General features: G+C 51.0%; 1 protein-coding gene across 1 annotated transcript in view; it reads left to right on the top strand.

Annotated features, from left to right (window-relative positions):
- Window positions 1-3,427: 3,427 nt before the first annotated feature.
- Window positions 3,428-20,804, top strand: part of RAB17 (RAB17, member RAS oncogene family) — a 39,286-nt gene continuing 21,909 nt past the window's right edge. Inside the window, exons 1-2 of the mRNA XM_038574296.1 lie at window positions 3,428-3,638; window positions 4,238-4,623. The gene's annotated coding sequence lies outside the window, so the exon portion shown is untranslated. The remainder of the gene's footprint in view (window positions 3,639-4,237; window positions 4,624-20,804) is intronic.

Genomic DNA, 20,804 nt, shown 5'->3' with positions numbered 1-20,804 from the left:
ACATGAAAGACAAGCCACAGTCTGGGAGAAAATATCCACAATGCATAGATGTGACAAAGCACTTCTCTTCAGAATATATAAAGATGTCCTACAAATCAAGAAGAAAAATATAGATAAATCCTTTAAGTAATGGGCGAGAACTGTGGAGACAGCATGGATATTTCTCAAAAAATTAAAAACAGAACTATCCTATCACTGAGGAGTGATACTACTGCCTATTTACCCCCCCCCAAAAAAATTCAAAGGGATACATGCACCCTGTGTTTACTGCAGCATTATTTCTAATAGCCAAACTATGGAAACAGCCCAAGTGTCCTTAGACAGATGAATGGATAAAGAAGATGTGGTGCATACATACAATGGAATATTATTTAGCCATAAAAAAGAATGAAATCTTGCTGTTTGCAACAACGCGGATGGAGCTAGAGGGCATAATGCTAAGTGAAATCAGTCAGAGAAAGACAAATACTGTATGATTTCACTCCGATGTGGAATTTAAGAAAAAAAAAATGAGCAAAGGAAAAAAAAAGAGAGAGAGAAACAAATTAGAAAAAAGACTCAACTATAAAGAACAAACTGATGGTTACCAGTGGGGGGATGGTGGGGGGATGGGAGAAAGAGGAGATGGGGATTAAAGAATACACTTACCATGAGGAAAAAATAAAATAAAGTGATTAAAATAAATAAATGCATAAATAATGGGCAAGAGACTTGTAGACATGCGCAGACACCTCATATGAGAACATATACAAATGACCAACCACTAAGTGGAGAGGTGCTCAGTGTCCTTATCAGCAAGGATATGCAAAGTAAAACCAAGTCATACCCCACTTCACACCCGTTGGAATGTCTACAGTGGAAAAGACTGGCAAGAGCAGGTGTGGGTGAGGACGCTGAGCACATGGTGCCCTCAGACTTTGTTGGGGGGAGGGTCAGTTGTGCAGCCACTTTGGAATGCTGCCCTTAGAAACATAACCTACCCTGCGATCCGGTCATGCAACTCCTCGGTGTTCCACCGAGGGAAATGAAAACATGTCCACAAAAAGGCATGTACGAGAGTATCCCCACTAGCCGAAAGCTGAAAACCAACCCAGGGCCCATCGCCACGTGAGTGGATAAAGCACGTTGCAGCGACAGACCACTGGGCCGTGGAGGCTAACAAGGCAGCGACGTAGAAGCATCTCTAAAACATCGCGTTGAGTGAAAGAGGCCAGACACAAAGCACTGACTGATTCGATGTCTATGAAATTCTAAAACAGGTGCCACCTGTGATATGGTGATAGAAGTCAGAACAGCGATTGCTGGCTGGGGGCGGGAGAATGACTACAAAGTCGCACGAGCGAGCGAACTTTTGGAGTGACGGCAATGCTGTGCACCTGCAGCGAGGTGGTTGCTACATAGGGTGACCAACCGTCCAGGGAATAGGGGCTTCCCTACAGGTCAGACGTTGAGTTTTGAACCAGGGATAGTCGCGGGAAAACTGAAACCATTTGGTTACCCCCGTGACGCGCATGTACACATGTGTCATAAAATTTTTGCATGCCTGTCTACATGCATGTAGAAGTACATCTGCACTTAAAATTCATGCATCTGATTATGTGTAAATTATACCTCAATAAAAAAGTGTTTTCGGGGCACCTGGGTGGCTTAGTTCGTTAAGCCTCCCACACATGCTTTCGCTCAAGGTCCTGACCTTGGGGTCCTAGGATGGAGCCCTGGGGAGCTCAGCACCTTCAGTGGGGAGAGTCTACTTCTCTGCCTCTCTCCCCATTACCTCTGTCCCTCACCCCAGTCAGTCTGTAAAATAAATACATCCTTTTTTTTTTTTAAAGAGTGTTTTAAAAGGGCAAACAACAGGGCACCTGGGTGGCTCAGTCGGTTAAGTGTCTGCTTTTGGCTCAGGTCATGACCTCAGGGTCCTGGGATCCAGCCGGGCATCAGCATCGGGCTCCCTGCTTAGTAGGGAGTCTGCTTCTCCCTCTCCCTCTGCTCCTCCCCTGGCTCATGCTCTCTCTCTCTCTTTCTTTTTCTTTCTCTCACTGACTCTCTCAAATGAATAAATAAAAATCTTTTTTTGAAAAAAAGGGGAAAACAACCAAACCAATGAAAACAGAAGTTGACAACAGAAGAGAGCGTTTGCCTTTTAGGCATCAGATCGCACTTGGTTTTAATGCAATGACTCGGAAGGGACCACAACATAAAAGTCTGCCCAACACGTCACCTGTACACATCGCTTCCTCCAGGACGTGGGGATGTTGGATAAACAGAGGGACAGTTGGTGTTCAGCATATTTGATACCTGTCTTTCGGGAGAGTTCAGCAGGTTGGGACGGCTCCATCTGCTTCCTCCCTACCACTTGTTGGGGGTGGGGGGGTCTCAGATACCCATGGCACAGTTTTCCTGTCGAAGGACCGCTGGTGAGATCAGGACACCAGGATAAGCAGGGGACTTGCCCACGGCTCAGGTTGGCTTGTTTTGCCTGCCCTAACAGGACTCTTGAATTCACCTCCGCCCCCACCCCAGCCCGGCCAATTAATCCTTGTAAGCTTTTCCAGACTCTGCAGAGCCAGGGTGTTCTGGGCTGTGTTTGGATTTGCTGTTGCTTTCCGCCTGGTACTGCCTGGGTGACCTTGGGTGCAGGCTGGTCCCCGGATCACCCGATGGTTTGCACACATGCGTGCATCCCGGGGACGCTCTGAGGGGGCGGTGGTCATGGCCCTCCCCTGCCTACCTGTACCCGTCACTAACCCAGCCTTGCCCCCTGTGCATCACCGTCTTTCTGAGCAGAGCATCGTCCTTATCAACGACTCACCCCGGATCCTCCAAAGCGGAAATTGAGCACAGATGTGTCAGATCTTTTTTTCAATTATTATGGGAAGACGATTGCCAGATTTTTGGCCGTGGCTTTTAAAAGCACTCCGTGTCCTCAATTTGCCAATGTTTAAACCGTACATCTCACCAAGTTTTCGTTATGCTGAATAATGCTCCGAGGACTTTGTCCTGGAAAAAAAAAATCAGGAGAAGATTTCTGCACTTGAAGATAGCACTGAGCGATTGAAAGCGCTCTGGAGGGGCCTCCGTCTCAGCTGCAACGGCGCTCCCTGTGGGCTCGGGGCCAGGGCCAAGCCTCCCCCCAGCACCCGATCTATTTTAGGAACATAATAGAAAAATAGTTGGCCACTTACTCATTTGCATCCTGTGCTCAAGATGAATCCTTCACCTCCATCCCCCCAGACAAAGGACGGTTTGTAAAATCTGCTACAAGCGGTTTCAAAAATGCAGCTTTGTTTCAAGCAGAACAAAGATTATGTGGTTTTCCTCCTCAGAAACATTTTCCTTATGGTAAAATGTGATCACAACGCAAGATAGGATCCTTGGGACAATCGACTGGAGACCCCCCACCCCGCCCCTGCCCGCCCGCAAAGCGCCTGGCGGAGTCCTGCACGGACATGGGCAAAGGGGCACCTACTGTGTGCAGTGTGCCCAAGGGAGAGAAGATGGGGAGGGAGACCCGCTTCCTGTCCTCGTGGGGCTCAAGGCGGCAAAAGGAGCCACAGGCTGAGTCAAGTCCGGAACCGGCCTTCTCCCACGGAGCCTCTCCCTGGCCGGCCAGGAAGGAACCCCTGCCTCGGGCCCGGGTAGGATTTATTCCCACGGGAAGACACGCAGTGGAGGAAAGCGCAGGCAGGGAAGGCAGGCGCAGAGGCCTGGCTGCAACATGGGCCTCGCGGCCAGGACTTCACTGCCCTGAGGACAAAATGTTGGACCGGGAAGGGTAGCAGGATATGCCACCCCAAAATGTGCCTCTTTGGCGTGAGGGTTATTCTGAGCTGATTATTTTAAGAAACAGTAGACCCAGGAGAAGCTCAGAAGACAGAGTAGCAGCTGCACTTTTGTAAGAGAAATTTGCATGTGCACAGACAGCTCCGGGTGTGGGGGTGTCTCCCTCTCCAGCAGGAAGGGCCGCTGACTCTAAGCCACAGGAACCCCAAAGCGGCCACTCAACTCTGCACAACCCTAGCCTTGTTTACTGTGCTTTCCCTGGTGACCTCCCCGTACCGGGACGCCCACTCCTGTCTGCCTTTTGTCTTTGGCTGGAGATGGCATTTGACCGGTGGTTTGGGCCACCTGGGGAGTTACTCATTTTTTTTCTGGGTATCTCCCATGGATGCATGAGGTGCACATGTTAATAAACTTCTGTTTGTGTTTCTCTTTGTTACTCTGTCTTTTATCACAGGGCTCTCAGCCAAGAACTCAGGAGGGTAGAGGGAAAATTATTGTTTCTCCCCTACAACCGTCTCTGTGGCCTCTTAGGAGACACCAGTCCTGTCACTCGGAGAAGGGGGCCCTGGACCCTTGCTCAGCACTGACCTTAGCTACCGACCAGAGCTGCTGGCTGTCCTGATAGGGCAGAGATGAGCCACCGTTCCCAAGAGGAAGGAGGGCCTCTGGCCTTGTGAGGCCAGTGGGAGTGGGAAGGGTAGGGACTGGGCTGGGGGAAGGGCCTTGGCTGATCCTGCAAAGGAGGGCCACCCTCCAGAGCAGGCCCAGAGAAGGGGACAAGGCTGAGTCGGTACCTGAGAGAGGAGAGCGAAGAAGAGACCACAGGCCACACACCCACAGGTAAGCTTGTGTGCACCTCTGTTGGTGTGTGTGTGTGCGTGCATGCGTGTGCACATGAGCGGAGTACATCATTAACTCTGCTTCACATTCTTGCGCAAGAACTTGTTTGTGTCTTTCTGGGTGATTGATGAATGGATTGTGAGGGAAACCATCAGCATGCAGGATACTCAGAGTATTTCAGTTCCTAAAGGGAATGTGTCTTTCATTCCTTCACTCACGTGGCCATTTAACTCTGTGCTAGGACTTCTTCGGGTGGGAAGCCCAACTTTTTGTTTCTCTCCTTTATCCACCATGCACTTGTTCGCTCACCAATAAAAATTTACCGAAGGTCCTCTGGGAACAAGGCAGGTGGGTAACCTCCTTTGGTGGAGTCCAATGGGAAGCAAAGCCTTTTCTGGTGTGCTTGAAGACCCTCTTTCTCACTATTCTTTTTTTTTCTTTCTGAAAGAGAAAGAATGTGCATGCGAGGAAGGGAGGGAAGGGTAGAAGGAAACGGAGAGAACCTTAAGCAGGTCTCACGACCCTGACATCATGACCTGAGCCGAAATCAGGAGTCAGACACTTAACTGACTGAGCCTCCCAGATGCCCCCTCCTCTTTCTCCCTGTTGATGGTAGCACATCCTAGGGTTACTGGGGCGTTCACAGGCGCTGGTCCTGGTGTACAGAGCCTTCTGCTGTGGAGTCTTATCCTGGCCTCTGCTTCCAGTTCTGCCCCCTGGGAAGGTGTGTTCTGCATCCTGCCATGACCCAGGGAGGATAACCATCTACTCAGGCCACAGTACTCAGGAGATGAACCCTTCACCACAAACCTGGACAGGAAGAAAGAGACATGGAAGCAGATCAGATACCTGCCTTCTCCTGCCTGGCTTCCAGACTGGCATTTCTTCTGGTGCATCTCTGGCACTTTGGGGTTGGGGACGTGGGCACTGAGGCTTTTGGTGATTTGGGTTGTCCTTTATGCTCTCAGGGGCTCATCATATACTGTTATGGCAACATTTATTGTATTGCTGGTGTGAATAATTTAATTTATATTGCTATGTAATCTTGTGACATTTTCTTTGGCCTCCTCAATACACAGTAGGCCGCTGAGGGCATTTCTGGGTGGCTCCCTAGAGCCCTGGCACAGTTCCGGGGCCATGAGAAGGTTTTTGATAAATACTTAATGAAGGATAAGTTTTGAGATCTCTTCTGGAAGAGAAACGATGTGCTCACTCCATTCTGTGTAGGTCAGACTACTCTTGGGGGTTTGGTCTAGTTGTGGGAATAAATTTATGTGGGGCCATATAATTCAAGGTGTCCAGGAGGGCAACCGGGGAAGGGGATTTGGTGATGTGAAGAAGGTGAGCAGAGCAGACCAGGGAGACTGTGAAGGCATCCAGGCGTGGGTGCAGGTCATTAATGCAACATGAGGAAGGACTTTCTCAGTGTCAGACACTAAGGGACACAGGGAGCCTCCATGTGGAATGCTCCTGTCCGAGAGAGCCCCAAGGTGGGGCTAGTATCAGGTTGGGGGGTACCCCCCCACATGGGTTTCCTTAGCACTACTTCTGGGCATGATACTAGGCAGTTCATGAAAAACGCACTTAGAATCCAGTAACTTTGGGAAATGATGCTTTAAACAAGGTCAAACAGGTTGCACCCCTCATGGGACTTCTCAGGCTCTTCTAAGTGCCAAAGTGCATTGGCTCTTCAAGAAGGGATTGCAAGGGGCAGCCCTGGTGGCTCAGCGGTTTAGCACCTGCCTTCAGCCCAGGGTGTGATCCTAGAGACCCAGGGTCGAGTCCCAAGTTAGGCTCCTTGCATGGAGCCTGCTTCTCCCTCTGCCTGTGTCTCTGCCTCTCTCTCTCTCTCTCTCTCTGTGTCTCTCATGAATAAATAAAATCTTTTTTTCTTTTTTTTTTTAAAGAAGGGATTGTAAGGAACGGTCGTTCTAAATGCAACTGGCCACAGAACCCTTGTCCTAGAATGCCGTCACACAGGCCTAGAATTCACAGAGTGTGGGTCTTCCAGTTGCTAGACTTTAGCACAGTGACTCCGCCACCAACCTGGGTGCCCTACTTGGAGCTTTCTGTGGTTGTCTTATCCATTTGGGCTGCTCTAACAGAGTACCATGGATGGGGTGCCTTACAAACAACAGACCTTTATTTTTTGCACTTCTGGAAGCTACGAAGTCCATGATCAAGGCGCTGGCAGATTTGGTGTCTGGTGGAGGCCCACTTCTGGGTTCAGGGACTCGTGTCCTCACATGGTGGAAGGGATAAGGGATCTCTCTGGGGTTTCTTTCACAAGGGCACTAATCCTATTCATGATGATTCCACCCTCATAGCCTACTCTGATCCTAAAGGCCCAACTCCCAATACCATCAGATGGGGGTGGGGGTGGAGGGGGGTGGGTTTAGGTTTCAACAAATGAATTTCGAGGGACACATCAGTGGCTTTCAGGACAGCCACCAGTGTCTTTCCTGTCTGGAATCAGAATGCATTTTAGGTAATTTGCCCTGCTAAGTTGCAACAGTATAAAACCAGATTGATTGTCACGTTTTAGAGTTTGTAGGCCATGCATAGCATGAGTAATAATCATTACATGACCATCGCTAAAGTGACAGCCATCTCTCTGAGGGTTGTCTGCCCTGCTCCAAGGAACCCCCTTTTGCTCAGATGTTCGTTCATGTTCCCACCCCCACCTGCCTCCTCTAGCTCCCTGGACAGTTGATGGGCCATGGCTATGTGAGTTTGGGATGGGGACAAAGCACCTGACAGCCAGGCAGAGTTGATCCCTCATCCATCCCAGAGTAGAGGGCTGCTGTGAGCATGGAGAGGTAGAGAGGCGGGTTCCAGGCTCGCTGTCCAGGCTTCACAAAGCAACCTCAGTAGATGGCTAATAAAGTCCCTTCTATTCCTGGTAGCTTGAGTTAATTTAGTAACTTGCAGCCAAAAGAATGTTTTCAAAATACACTGGAGGCTGCCAGGGAGCATGGGTCCCCTGCCCCTCCTTGGCTTCCGGCGGTTTGCTGCAATCTTTGGCATCCTCCGGCTTGTAGAAGCATCCCCTCCATCTTGGCCTAACTTCCCCTTCTTGTAAGGACACCTGTTACACTGGATTAGGCCCCACTCTGATGACCTCACTTAAACCTGATGACCACTGTTCACCTCTGTGTCCAAATGAGGTCATATGCGGAGGCACTGGGCATGAGGACTTCAACATATGAGTTCTGGGTGGGGCGGGGGGGGGAACACAATCTAACTCATAAGACCTTGGATGCCATAAATATTCATGAGAAGGTCAGCAATGTGCTTTCTGGTTAGGTCTGTTTCTGTGAAAAGCAAGCTGGAAGTTTGCTCAAGTCCATTCCTTTGGGGGATCCTGAACCAAGAGTAGTCTTTGAACTCTAGACACTTGTACTAGCTTGAAGAGTGTACTCCAGAATTCAAGGAACACCAAAGGATTACCAGCAACCACCAGAAGCTAGGAGAGAGGCATGGGACAGATTCTGCCTCAGAGTTTCCAGAAGAAACTGACCCTGTTGACACCTTGATTTCCAGGCCTCCAGGAATGTGGGACAATACATTTCTATTGTTTTCAGCCCCCCAGTCCATGGTCATTCATTACATCAGCCTCAGGAAACCAACGCAGAACTGAACCCAACCAGGGCCCACTGTGAGGTTAATCGCCTGACAGAAAGCCCAGGTCCTTCTGAGCTTGCCCCCATGGGGCTGCACAGATCACCTGCCCGGGCCCCAGTCGACAGGTGCTGTGCACAAAGTTTACCCAACAGAGATAATGGTTGTAACAGGAGCACACACTCACTATGTCACTTGTTAGTTCCAAGTGACTGACCAGGATGATCATATTCTCTTGTTAAGCACTTGGCCACAAGAACAGAGACGAAGAAGGTCAACAGAAGGAACAAAAGGACAGCAGTGGGACTCTAGACAGGTGGCAGATTATAATTTGGCCCCTAGAACTGCAGTAAGTCCCGAATCACTTCAGCATAGCCCCCATGAGGTCTACTGCATGACCAGAATCCCCTACCACTGAAATCCCCATCACTCCTTATAGCTGAAGAACTGACAACATGGTGGCCTTGTCCCCACTGGCTGGGCAGGGACTGGGGGACAGTTCAGCTGGGGAAGGGGGATCTGACCTGGTGCCATGGAGCCTCAGAGTGATGGTAGCACCAGCACCAGTCAGGAGGCCCCATCTGGAGATCAGCTCTCCAACCAGCAGGTGACTCAGGCTCTTCGCCTCCTGGCTCCCTCCCCATGCTTTGCTGATAAGACAGGTTTGGGGGAGCCCTCGGAGGAATGGGTTCTCACCTCTCACCCCTGCAGCAGGAACCTCCAGTACCACTCCCTGTAGAGGCTGGTGTAGGGCCCCCCTGGCCTCTGCCTTATTCTCCCCGATTACAGAGAAGAAGGTATGGATTGGCCAGGACAGAGGGAGGTTCTGGGCATGGTTTTGGCATCTGACAGACGTGGCTATGGAGCCTGTTCTCTCCTTTGCTGGTTGTGGGACCTGAGGCAGGTCTCTGACTTCTCTGAGCCTCGGTTCCTACATCTGTAAAAGATGAATAAAGCCGAGCTGAGGCCACAGGAGGTTGTGAGCAGTCAAAGATTGGGTATGTACAAAACCCAGCACAAAAAAAAAAAAAACCAGCACAGAGCCTGCAATGGCATGAAGCAGTTGTGTGCAACTGGAAGCAGTTGTGTGGCCCTGGAAGGAAGGGATCTGCTCTGTAGGATGAGATCTGTTGCTATGACTTTCTTTTGAGGTTCTCCCCATTGTGCTTAGGGCAGGGCAGCTGGAACTGATAAGTCTGAGGAGTCAGAGAAGCAGTTCAGGCTCCCAGAGTGGCTAGAAAATAGGGGGAATGTCTTAGTTTACTGAGATTTTTTGTCATGAATGGACTTTGAATTTTGAAAATGCTTCTTCTGCCTCTCCTGACATGATTAGGTGATTTTTCTTTTTCAGCCTCTTAATGTAATGGATTGCATTAACTGATTTTTGAATGTTAAACTAGCATTGCAGACCTAGGATCAATCCCCTTTGGTCATGGTGAATAATTCTTTTTATACAATGTTAGATTTGATTCGATAATATTTGTTGGGGATCTTTATATCTGTTCATTAAAGATACTGGTCTCTAGTTTTCTCATAACATCTTTGCTTTGGGTATTAGGATAATGCTGGCGTCATAACATGAGTTAAGAAATATTCCCTCTACTTCTGTCCTCTGAAAGAGATTGTAGGGAATTGGTATGATTTGTTCTTTAAATACTTGGCAGAATTCACCAGTGAACCCATCTGGACCTGGTGCTTCCTGTTTTGGAAGATTATTAATTATTGATTAATTTCTTTGATAGGTATAGGCCTATTCAGATGATTTCTTCTTGTGTGAGTTTTGGCAAACCATGTCTTTCCAGAGTTGGTCCATCTCATCTAGGTCGTTACATTTGTGGGTGTAGAGCTGTTCATACTACTCCTTCATTATCCTTTTATTGTCCATGGGTCTGTAGTGATGTCTCCTCCTTCATTTCCAATATTAATAGTTTGTTTCCTTCCTCTTTATTTCTTAGCCTGGCCAGTGGCATATTAATTTATTGATCTTCTCAAAGAACCAGCTTTTGGTGTCTTTAATTTTCTCTATTGATTTCCTGTTTTCAATTTCATTGACATCTCCTCTAACCCTTATTATTTCTATTCTTCTGATCACTTTGGATTTAACTTGTTCTTCTTTTTCTGGTTTCCTAATGTGGAAGCTTAGATTATTGATTTTTAGATCTTTCTCCTCTTCTAATATGTGCATTTACCACCATCTATTTCCCTCTGAGCACTGCTTTTGCTGCATCTGGCAGATTTTGATGAAGTTGTATTTTCTTTTCATTTAGTTCAAAAACATTGCAAATTTCCCTTTAGACTTCTTCTTCGCTTCTTGTGTTATTTGGAAGTATATTGTTTAATCTCCATGTATTTGTAGATTTTCCAGTCATCTTTCTGTTACTGATTTCTAGGTTAATTTTGTTGAACTGAGAGCAGACACTGCATGATTTCTTTTCTTTTAAGTTTGTGAAGGTGTGTTTTATGGCTCAGAATGTGGTCTATCTTGGTGAGTGTTCCATGTGAGCTTGAGAAGAATGTGGATTCTGCTATTGTTGGGGGGAGGGTTGAATTCTTTTTTTTTTAAGTTGAAGTGCTTTCCTTTATTTTTTTTTTTTAAGATTTATTTATTTATTCATTCAGAGAGAGCGAAGAGAGAGGCAGAGACACAGGCAGAGGGAGAAGCAGGCTCCCGGCAGGAAGCACGATGTGGGTCTCCAGGATCACACCCTGGGCTGCAGGCGGCGCCTAATCGCTGCACCACCGGGGCTGCCCGGGGAGGGATGAATTCTTAAAAAGAGGAGAGCCACAGAGGAGAGAGTCCCCAGATATTACACACTGATTTCCTCGGACCCTTAGCTAACCTCTCAACAGTGCACACACAGGTAGGACTGCAAGAAGCCCACTGGAGAGTGGTGCCTGTGAAGGGTGTGAAGAGCCAATAGAGCTTCAGCTGCTGCCCATTGTAGGAAAGACAGAGTGTGGAGTTTGAGTTCTGCCAAGAAGAGCTTGGTAGACCCCTCAGGCTTTCTACAGAGACCCCAGAAGGGCCTCAGTTTAGGAGCAAAGGCTATGTGCCAGCACTAAGATTCATCCTAGGGTTAGGGGCAAAGCAAAATAAATCCCACCCTAACAAGGTATAAAGTAAAGTTTCCACAAGTTCATGGTGATCCACCAGTGATTTAACTGGCTGTTAGAAACAAGTCAATGTCCTTCAAAGGAAAATAATCTAGAATTTCTGCAACCTGCCATTTACAATATTCAGTACATATCAACAGTTCCCAGACAGGTGAAGAAACAGGAAAATGTGACTCATGGTCAAGAAAAAAAACAAAACAAGACAAGACTACCAATCAATAGAAACAGACCAACAAAATTACCAGATGTTGAAATTAGTAGATAAGGAGTTTATTTATTTATTTTTTAAAAAGATTTTATTTATTTATTCATGATAGAGAGAGAGAGAGAGAGAGAGGCAGAGACACAGGCAGAGGGAGAAGCAGGCTCCATGCAGGGAGCTCAATGTGGGACTCGATCCCAGGACTCCAGGATCATGCCCTGAGTCAAAGGCAGGTGCTAAACCACTGAGCCACCCAGGGATCCCCAGATAAGGAGTTTAAAATACTGTGAAAGGGCACCTGGCTGGCTCTGTCAGTAGAGCATGCTACTCTCAGGCTCGGGGTCATGGATTCAAGCCCCTGTTGGGCCGGGGAGCCCACTTAAGAAAATAAAAATAAATAAATAAATAAAATACACTGACAAATATGGTCAAGAATCTGTATGTAAAGAAAGATCATATAATAGGCAAAGAGGTATGAATTTCAGAAGAGATTTAGAAATGCTAAAAAAAAGTACCAGTGGAAATCAGGTTACTGAAAAGTATGATATAATACATTTAAGAAAGTAGTAAAGAGCGGGAATGGAATTCAACAGATACTTGATGAATTCCAAAGGAAATGGAAAGAAAGAACAAAGGAACAAGAAAGAGAGGGAACAAATAGAGAATGACCAGCAAGACGGTAGACCGAAGCAGAACCATCTCATTACATACATTAAAGGTAAATGGACCAGACACCCTAAATTAGAAGGTAGACAGAATAGAACTGTCCATAGTCAGCTCCGTGTACTGTTTTGAAGACACACACAGGGGGACACCTGGGGGGCTCAGCGGTTGAGCGTCTGCTTTTGGCTCAGGGTGTGACCCCGGGGTCCCAGGATCGAGTCCCACATTGGGCTCTCTGCATGGAGCCTGCTTCTCCCTCTGCCTGTGTCTCTGCCTCTCTCTCTCTGTGTCTCTCATGAATAAATAAATAAAATCTTAAAAAAAAAAAAAACATGCACAGGAAGCATGAACATGCAGACAGGCTTGCCCACTTAGCACTTGGGGGTCTTTATCCCCTTTACCTCCTCTCCAGCCCTATCCCTCACCACCCACACTTCCAAGTCAACCCCGAAAGGCCTGGAATCAGGTGCCCAGGAGAGAAAGGCCTGTGGAAAGGCCTGTGGGGGAAAAGTAAAGAACACGAAGTCAGAACTCTTTTAGGAGGCATGTGGTGGGAAGGATGGGGAATGTGCTCCTGCTGATGAGTTCTCCCCACCATGGGCTGTGCTCAGAACATTTAATTACAAGTGGTGTACTTGAAAGTGGAAACACGTTATCCCACTGAGACGAGAAATGGGGCATAGGTCCTTAAGCCAGGCTACCACAGCCTACGTGTGACATGGAGATTGTCCTATGTTTTATCAAGCGTGCGAATGGAATAGTAGCTCGTGTTGTGTTAAGCTGGGTGAGAGGAAGTGTCAGTGTCATGACACTCCCTCTCGAGGAGCCTGTTAAGTGTCTTTTTTTTTTAAACATTTTTAAAAATTTATTTATTCATAGAGACACACAGAAGAGAGAGAGAGAGAGAGAGAGAGAGAGGCAGAGACACAGGCAGAGGGAGATGCAGGCACCATGCAGAGAGCCCGATGCGGGACTCGATCCAGGGTCTCTGGGATCACGCCCTGGGCCAAAGGCTGCATCACTGGGGCTGCCCCTGTTAAGTGTCTTCATGTATTCAGTCTTCTTGTGTCCCCCACCAATTAACATTTGGTAAGTTCATTACTTTTTATCTGGTTATTTTCTAAAAGTCTATCCTTAATAATATTATGGCTGATGTCTTTTTGGACTTCTAAGTATCAAATTATCCATAAATAATGACTTTCATCCTTCTACCTCTCTTTTCTTTTTTGGGGGAGGAAGTTTGCTATGATAATGTATGAACAAGGATATATAACATCACGGAAAATATTAATAAAAGGAAAATTTATACAGGGAAACCTTGTTTGCTCCCTGTTTTAAATTAGAATACTACTACTGTCTTTCCATCAACTGTAATGTTAGTTTTGACTTTAAAAATAGGTCTTATTGTCTTCGGAAATCCTTCCTTCTATTTTTTTTTTTTAAGATTTTTATTTATTTATTTATTTATTTATTTATTTATTTATTTATTTATTTATTTATCTATGATAGACAGAGAGAGAGAGAGAGGCAGAGACACAGGAGGAAGAAGCAGACTCCATGCCGGGAGCCCGATGCGGGACTTGATCCCAGGACTCCAAGGTCGCGCCCTGGGCCAAAGGCAGGCGCTAAACCGCTGAGCCACCCAGGGATCCCCAGATTTTATTTATTTATTCATAAGAGACATAGAGAGAGGCAGAGACACAGGCAGAGGGAGAAGCAGGCTCCATGCAGGCAGCCCGACGTGGGACGGATCCCAGAACTCCAGGATACTTACCCTGAGCTGAAGGCGGATGCTCAACCACTGAGCCACCCAGGCATCCCCAAAATCCTTCCTTCTAATGCAGAATTCTTCACCTTAGGTTGGTGGAGCATCGGTCTGACCAGCAGTATCCTGAAATTGTGTGTATGAAATTTCCTCTATGTGCTTACGTGTGAAGATTTGTTCAGCCGCTGCTTACCTGGTGACTGTTACGTGCCAGGCTTTGCTCCTGGCCCTGCGGTTACCAGGGTGAACCGAACAGTTAACAAATCCTGCCCCTAGGAATTTGTCGTCTGGTGGGGGAGACAGCGATAGACAATAAGGAAAATATGAAGTATGTGAGCCGTCGAGTCGAGGTACACGTGACTGCAGTGTTATTGGGCAAAAGGGTTTTTGCAGATGTAATTGGGTTAAGGATCTGGAGATGAGATCATCCTGGAGTAACCAGTGGATCCTAAGTCCAAGGCAACTGTCTCGGTGAGGAGAGGAGACACCCAGAGGAGGCCGTGTGAGGACGAGGCACAGACTGGCCCGAGGAGGCCGCAGCCAGGGGACCCCGCGTGCTGCCAGCAGCCACCATGGGTCAGGAGAGGCCGGGGACAGTTTCCTCAGAGACTCCATGAGGAACCACCTCTGCCAACACCTTAATTTCAGACTTCCAGCCTCCAGAACCTAAGACAGCAAGTCTGTGTTGTTTCAAGCCACCCAGCGTACGGCGATTTCTTCCAGGGGCCGCAGGAAGCAAATACAGCCCTGAAGTGGGCAGGAGGGCAGGCGAACCGTGTGGGCACCTGGAGGGAGAAGTTTCCAGGGAGAAGAATCATTAAGTCAGGGTCGTGTATGGCCAGTGGAGGGAAGTAGTGTGAGGTCACAGGTCACAGATAAGGGAGGCTGGCAGGGGGCAGGTGACAGCGGCCTTCCAGGCCACAGTGAGGCCTCGAACCTCTGGCCCTGGGTCAGATGGGAAACCTCCGGGCCGAGTTTCGGCCTGAGCGAACAAAATGCAAGGATAGAGGGGCCACCAACCAAGATGGGAAAGACTGCAGGTGGGGCCCGTTTCAGGGGGTAAATCTGGACCTGGAGTCTGGACATGGGAAGCTGAGAAGCCCCGGGCATCCGCAGGACTGTGCCGGGGGAGGGGAGGCAGGCTGGGGCAGGACTCCGGGCTTGCCAGAACTGGGCTGGAGGGGACCCCCCTCTGGGAACCGTGAGCGTAAACATCAGTGTTTCAAGTGCCCTGCAGGGTGGTGAGAGCAGACACACGGGAAGAGGGGCAGGGCTGGAGGGAGGACCGTGGCCTCCAGGGCACACGGGTCCTGGATGAGCCCGCAAAGGGAACAGAAGGGCGGTGGCGTGGCGGCGGCCTGGGGGTGGATCTGAAAAGCAGCAAGAGGAAGGGGCTCCCAGGGGAGCACTGGGTGCCCACAGGGGAGTGAGCGATGAAGACTGGTGCTGTGGGATCATCGGGGGCTGTCCAGGGCCCAGGGGGCGGCCACAGCACCTTAGAAAAGGAGGAGAGGGAGTGTGGCCCTGGGCAGGGGCGGCTCTAAGGGAGAAACGGTGCAGGGGGAGCCTGTGCACATGCTGATGGGAGCACTCTCAAGGACGGAAGAGAGGAGGAGGATGCAGGAGTGAGGGGCACAGTGAGGAAAAGTGCCCTCCAGGGGGGTGCCCTCCACGGGGGTGCCCAGGCCTGGGGGGCTCAGTAGTTGAGCGTCTGCCTTAAGCTCAGGGCATGACCCCAGGGTCCTGGGATCGAGTCCCACGTCGGGCTCCCTGCCTGGAGTCTGCTTCTCCCTCTGCCTGTGTCTCTGCCTCTCTCTCTCCGTGTCTCTCATGAATAAATAAAAAACTAGAAAAAAAAAAAAGAAAGAAACCAAGCAAGCATATTTGCAGGGACTGGGACAGGCATACAAATGTGCTCCATATACCCTATATCTTAGTACTTAAAAGTTATAAATGAAGCCAAGCACACACATTGTTGAATAAAACATGTCCCACCCTCCTACCTTAACAGGTATACCTTCCAAATAATCCAGAAGCCCACGTCTGGATTTAGAAGCCAAGGGCTCCTTGGAGGGCTGTTTGGGGCATGACGGCCCAGCCCCACTGGCCTCCTCTGCTCCCCACCTGTGTCTGTCTCTCACTGGGGTTGACATATGGGCACCTGCCCAGCCACAGGCCCACGCTCCGACCGTACCGCCCACTGACGGCATCCTGGTCACAAGGTGCCTGCCCTGGGGGTCCACGCTGGTGGCATGGTGTGCTTTGGGAGGGTGGACCCAGTGCAGAGGCCCACGCAGGTTCTTTGGGCACAGAATTCTTCATCTCCGGATCTGGGAGTGTGCTCTGGAGGTGGGGCCCTGTGACCTTCCCACTCCCAAGAAGGGGCACAGTGGGGTGAGGGCCAGTGGAGGGTGTGGCTCCCGGTGTGGGGGGGTTTGCTGGGAGGCTCAAGATGAGATCAGAACCCCAAGTCAAGGGGCGACTGGGTGGCTCAGTGGTTGCGCATCTGCCTTCGGCTCAGGTCGTGATCCCGGGGTCCCGGGATCGAGTCCCACATCGGGCTTCGTGCAGGGAGCCTGCTTCTCCCCTGCCTGTGTCTCTGCCCCTCTCTCTCTCTCTGTGTCTCTCATGAATAAATGAATAAAATCTTAAAAAAAAAAAAAAGGACCCCAAGTCAAGGATGAGCACAGTGCCCGGCACATAGCAAGTGCTCCATAAAAGGCAGCTACTTTATTTTTGTTGTTTCTAGTTGTTAGGAACAGGATGAGGCATCTCCACCCTCAGGCCTCGGGCCACACACACCAGATCCTGGGCTCGCAGTCAACCTCCCCTGCGGCCCCCCAGGCACTGCTTCTCACCCTCACACTGCTTGGCTGCTTCCTTCTAGAAAGCCCTCCTTCCTCCAGTCATTAGGTAAGTTTCTGGTCCGTCTTCAGTGGTCAAATGTTTCCTCCTCGAAGGAGTCTGCCTTGACCCGTCCCCTTCCACCCGGCCAGGTGAGCCGGTCTCCCGTGCCCGCCCTCGCTGGGCCTGCAGGGCCTGGTAGGAAGCAGGCTCCTGTCCCAACCCGTGGATCCTGGACGCCCCGGGGCAGGACTCTGCTTCGTCGGCTCTGCCCAGCCTGACCGGCAGCCAAGCACCCAACTGATTGCTGAGCTGAGGAATTTAACTTGCTGTTCAGAAGTCCCTGCTGGAATGTTCCATTGAGATAAGCAAGGGTGAAGGTTCTGAGGCAAGGCAGGCGACCCTTTCTGCTTATCTCAAAGGCCTTAGGAGATAAGAACATTCTGGAAGGTGTCCCTAGGCCGTCTCTCACTCTGAGTCTGGTCCATAACCACGGCTCCGTAAGGAAGCCCAAGGAGGAAGGGGAAGCTCCTCTTCCCCACAGGTCCCCAGATGGGTCACGGGGCCACTCCTCTAGGGAAGGAGAGGTGGGAACCATCCGGGGCGCCCTGGTGGCCTCTTCACTGGTCGCTTGGGGGTGTGGGTTCTGGGCAGGTTGTTGGCAGTTTCCACAGCTACCTTGATAACTGCTTCGAAAATCTCAGAAATGTGTCTGTGGCAGCAGGTCAGGCGTTTTGCCACGTGACCCCAGCCAGGCCAATGGGTGGCAGGGCACCAAAGGCTGGTCTGCAGGGGAAGGAGCCCGCGGGCTGGGGCTGTCTCGGGGAGCAGAGGGCCCCTCGCACCGGGGATACCGGACCCGAGACTGGAAAGTCAGCTGGCAGGTTGGCAGGGGCCCTGCAGAGAGTCTCCTGACACTCGAGGGGCGCTCAGACCAGACAGTCCCCAGGGGCCCTCCCGGATTCAGAATTCTAGGATTTTGGATTCCTTCCAAAAGGCACACGTGCGGCTGTGAACGGGTGTCCTCGTATATGTGGCCTGATAAAGTGGCACAGCAAGGGTTCTCTCTGTTAATGCCAACGCGGGAAAGTTGATAAAATGCCAAGAGAGAAAGCTAAAACGTTGGCGAGGCTCTATCGGGATCGTATTAACGGTGGTCACATTAGCAAATTGCTTAGGTACCATTTTTGCCTAATTTCCATGACAGGCAGCGTGATCCTGGCCTGCACGATGCTGTACACAGTGGGGTTATGGGCAGAAAGGGCTCCACGTGTTGATCCTCCCCGTCAGGGACTTTCTCTGCGCCTGGGCCTGACGGGATGTCCATGTGGGAATGCGTCTTCAGAATTGTTGATTGATTAATTGATTGATTTTATTTGAGAGCAAGAGCACATGAGCATGGGGAGGGGCAGAGGGAGAGGGAGAAGCAGGCTCCCTGCTGAGCAGAGTCTGACGTGGGGCTCGATCCCAGGACCCTGGGATCATGACCTGAGCCGAAGGCAGATGCTTAACCCACTGAGCCACCCAGCGCCCCCCCCACCCCATCTTCAGATTTAAACACGAGTGTGCAGGTTTCTCTCTCTTGGTGGATGTCTCTGTGGTGAGAGCATCTTACAGAGATAAAAGGGACATTTGGGATGCTCTGGTGAGGAATAGATGTGGAGGGGTCCTGACCCGGTCGTGACCGGGGAGCTCCCTGTGGGAGGAACTGCAGGCTGTAGGAGAAAGACTCAACCAGGGTAGGAACCATGCAGATAAAAGGCCCTGTGGGGTGGGAAGGGGCCAGGTTGTTTGGGGTTGGACTGAACCCCGGGGCTGGCAGGTGGTTCCCCACCATCCACCAGCAGTGTGCCAGTGGGGAGCTTTCCCCCTGGGTCAGCTGGGCAGGGTGTGGGCTTTAGCTCAGGCACTAGGGTGAGCAGGGTTCTAGTATGGCTTTCAGGACGGCTGACCCGTGGTGTCCACCCCTGCCCCCGAGGGTGCCCAGGGCTGCAGATAAGATGGATGTCACTCTCGATTTAGGTTGTGTCATATGGCAAAGGTGAAGGGGTTTTTGCAGACGTGATTAAGGCCCCTCATCAGTTGACTTTGAGTTAGTGAAACGGGACTAACTCACCTCATCAGGTGAGCCCTTTCTTTTTTTTTTTTTTTTTTTTTAATTTTTATTTATTTATGATAGTCACACAGAGAGAGAAAGAGAGAGAGAGAGAGGCAGAGACACAGGCAGAGGGAGAAGCAGGCTCCATGCACCGGGAGCCCGACGTGGGATTCGATCCCGGGTCTCCAGGATCGCGCCTTGGGCCAAAGGCAGGCGCCAAACCGCTGCGCCACCCAGGGATCCCAGGCGAGCCCTTTCTAAGAGGGTCTGGAAGCAGACAGACTTCCCTGCTGGCCTTGAAAGGGTGAGCTGGCGGGTGTGAGCGGCCCTGTGAGGGGCCACATGACAAGGACCTGCAGGTGGGCTGTAAGAGCCGCGGGGGACCCCGGGAGACCCCCAGCCGGAGAACAGGATCTCAGTCCTACAACAGCGGGAGCTGATGCTGCCCACGACCAGCTGGGAAAGGACCTTGGATTCCAGAGAGCCTGGCCACAGCCTGTGCGACCCTCAGTAGAGGATCCAGGAAGCTGTGTCCCCACCCCCGACCCGAGAACCCTGTGTTCCACACCAGGCATGAAGACGCGGCTCTGAGCCTCCCATGGGACCCTCAATAATATAATCTCCGGGCAGCTGGGGAGTCATGTGGGAGCTGAACGGACTCCGAAAATCTCTTCTCGGCCCGGCCTGGCTTTTACATGCACGTCTGACTGCAGGCACAAAGCCCCGGTTTGGATGTCAGATGCTGGCCATTAACCATCTCGTCCCGTCCCTGGCATTTACAGCTCCCTCTCGTCCTGCGCCCCATTCCCCCAACCTGCGGGAAGGTGGGTGCTTCACTGTGAGTGGGGCGAAGCCCATCCACGTTGAAACAGAAAAACGCACTCATCTATTTCAAAACTGGACCCTCCATCGTACGGGCTAGCGGCAGAACGTTACCTGTCTGCAGGTGGGGGGCTGAGGATGCCATTCGCAAGAATGGGAGAGCTCCTGAGTCTCCGAGTGCGGGGCGGCGCCGGGCCAAGCTTGCTGGTGGGATTCAGGGAGGTGGCCACGGCCTAGAGGGAAGGACCGTGTGGAGGAGGGAGCCCTCAGCCCCCAAGGTGGTGTGGGTGCAGCAGAGAGAAGCTGGTCCTGAAGGGGTGGTGGGACGGACATCCCCATGGAACCCAGTGCAGAGCCCCCCATCTCGGCAGAGCCCAGTGTGGAGCTCCCCATCCCCGCAGAGTCCAGCGCAGAGTTCCCCCATCCCTGTGCTCTCCATCCTGGCAGAGCCTCCCATCCCTGCGGAGCCCAGCGTGGAGCACCCCATCCCGGCGTTCCCCATCCCCGTGGAGCCCCCATCCCTGTGGAGCCCAGAGCTAAGCCCCCATCCCCACGGAACCCAGCACGGAGACCCCCAACACAAGACCTCAGGGCCCCAGGGTGGCGGTTGGGGCGGGTGGGAACCCGGGAGGAGTGTCCCCCTGAGGCAGCTCCGGGGACAGGAGACCCCTGGGCCTGTCCTGCGGCGGGTCTTCCCATCCCGGGAGGAGCCGCAGGGTGGAGGCAAACCCGGGAGGGCTCATCCAGGGAACAGCCCATCCAGCCACAGCTTCCAGCCAGGACCCAGGTGTCCGAGGCCGGGACCCCAGGACCCCAGGACCCCAGGACCTCAGGACCCCAGGACTGGCGCGCCCTGGCTTGCCTCTGGCTCTGGGCACAGGGCCGCACAAGAGCAGGCTCCGGGAATAAATTCATTTGGCCAAAATACATCCTTTTTTTCCTGGGCTTGGAGTTTTCAGTGCAACAAAGATCTGTGTTGCTCCCAGGAAGGAGCCGAGGGGAAACCTTAGGCTCTGAGATGAGAGGCAGACATGAAGCTGAGACACTCCCTG

This window comes from Canis lupus, chromosome 25 (genome assembly GCF_011100685.1).
Source record: "Canis lupus familiaris isolate Mischka breed German Shepherd chromosome 25, alternate assembly UU_Cfam_GSD_1.0, whole genome shotgun sequence".
Taxonomy (NCBI): domain Eukaryota; kingdom Metazoa; phylum Chordata; class Mammalia; order Carnivora; family Canidae; genus Canis; species Canis lupus.
The sequence above is the reverse complement of the archived record's forward strand: the minus strand, read 5'-3'. Positions and strand labels throughout refer to the sequence as shown.